Source organism: Oryctolagus cuniculus, chromosome 15 (assembly GCF_051225735.1).
Source record: "Oryctolagus cuniculus isolate XC-2025 breed Fujian yellow rabbit chromosome 15, ASM5122573v1, whole genome shotgun sequence".
Taxonomy (NCBI): Eukaryota; Metazoa; Chordata; class Mammalia; order Lagomorpha; family Leporidae; genus Oryctolagus; species Oryctolagus cuniculus.
The window spans coordinates 63744343-63746538 of record NC_142881.1 but is presented as its reverse complement, the minus strand read 5'-3'; positions in this window follow the sequence as shown (position 1 = coordinate 63746538).

Genomic DNA, 2196 nt, shown 5'->3' with positions numbered 1-2196 from the left:
ACGTTTGCGCTGTGCCTTTCTTTTTTAAGCACTTAAAAAAAAAAAAAAGACTGCAAGGCTCTTAGGAAGAAAGTCTTTATCAGCAGCGCTGGCTGGGGCTTTATCGGAGGAAGAGGATGCGGGGTGCGGCGTCCACCGCTCGGCCTTGACCTCACATGGGAGCTCTGCTCTGCCCTGTCAACAGGGCTGTCTCACTGATTTTGTTCCTTTTTTTTTTTTTTTTTTTTTTTGACAGGCAGAGTGGACAGTGTGAGAGAGAGACAGAGAGAAAGGTCTTCCTTTGCCGTTGGTTCACCCCCCAATGGCCACAGCAGCTGGCGCACTGCGCTGATCCGAAGCCAGGAGCCAGGTGCTTCTCCTAGTCTCCCATGGGGTGCAGGGCCCAAGCACTTGGGCCATCCTCCACTGCACTCCCTGGCCACAGCAGAGAGCTGGACTGGAAGAGGAGCAACCGGGACAGAATCCGGCGCCCCGACCGGGACTAGAACCCAGTGTGCCGGTGCCGCAAGGCAGAGGATTAGCCTAGTGAGCCGCGGCGCCAGCCTGGTTTTGTTGTTTAGGGAAGGAGCTTCCCAGTGCCCCAGGCTTCTGCTGCTCGCTCCCCAGAATTCCCTGCGATGAGGCTTCCACTACCTTGTCCAGAAGGGAACTCTACAAGAGGGACATGCCCTCAGCTCAAAACCTGGGTTCCTGACGGCGAGGAACTGACTTCATAGCATCACACTTCAAATGAGATGGGAGCAGGCTACGTGGTGGAGTCGGTCTTCAGGAAGCATCCTGGTCCGTTGGCCAAGGAGGTGACAGCAGCTTCCAAAGTCTAACAGTCAGGACACGCCTGGAGTGGCGACCACATTCTCTTGTTTCATTATGGTCTTTAGTCTCAAAACTTCCTGAAAGAACAAGGTGTGAGTTGGTTTTATTTTTCCTTTTTTTTTTTTTTTCACTAATTCAAGCTATAATACCTCCTGTTTTCAGATTGTCCTTCTCCCCAAAGTTTTAAATGAGTTAATGTGTTGTTTCATGAATGTTCAGGGCAGGGATTTAAAAATCAGGAACTACTCACTCAGTTAACAACAGTGTGGAACATGTCAAAATGTGCTGGAGTTTCACCTTTAGACAAAAGAGGCGCACGGCAGGGGCCTGCACACCGTGGTCCCCACAGCCTTAGGAGTTTGAGCTTTGGAATCTGCGGCTCCCTGATCTCCTGCAGAGCTGTGGGCCAGCAAGCGCTGAAGATCACTTGAAGGGAAGGAGAGAAAGAAGGGTCGGAAAAGGGTTCTTATTGTTGTTCTTATTGTTTTTTTAGAAATTAAGCAAGGATCCAAGGGATACTAAGATTTTTCTTTCCCAATCTTATATTTATTTATTTGAAAGGGGGGAGACACAGAGAGAGAGAGAGAGAGAGAGAGAGACTTCATCCACTGTCTTACTCTGTGTATGCCAGCCAGGGCTGGGCCGGGCTGAAGCCCGTAGCCAGGAACTCCATTCAGGTCTCCCCCGTGAGTGGCAGGGCCCAAGGACTCAAGCCGGCATCTGTTGCCTGCCAGGCGCATTAGCAGGGAGCTGATTGGGAAGTGACGTGGGACTTGATCCCGGGCACTGTGGTCCAGGGCTTAACCTGCTGGGTCACGCGCCCACCCTGCTTGGGCCTTTTTTGTTCCATGCACTCCATCTCATCCATGCTACTCTTCCTGTCGGTGACCGGGCAGGAGTACCTTCTTGGGGAGGAAGTCCTTACCATGTTTTCACGGTCTCCTAGCACCGTGTTTCACTAAGCTCTGAGGCATTCAGGTAGACGCTAGTGCATACCAGGGCCCAGGTGTTGTGCCAGTCACGGGCTTGGGCGGTGACTAAAGTAAAAGTTCTGCAGGAGGGGCACAGAGCTGACAGCTGAGCATGGGGTTTCCACGGACCTAAAGTTGCGGTCAGCTGCTTTGTCACTAGCATCCGAGGAACTCAAGCTGTGTGACCAGTAGCCATGGGCAGCTCAGGGGCTGTCCGGTTACTAGGTTGTGCTAAGTGTCAGTGGTTTCAACAGAAAAAACAGCCCCCCTCCGCCGTTTCCTGTCCCTGAGACACCGTCTGCCTGCCTCCTGGGTGTTACGAGAAGCAGAGGACGTGTGCGGGAGATAAAGCCGGGCAGCCGCCTGCCAGGATTGATGGCTGGAGTCAAGGACTTGCAGCAGCCAGCCTCTG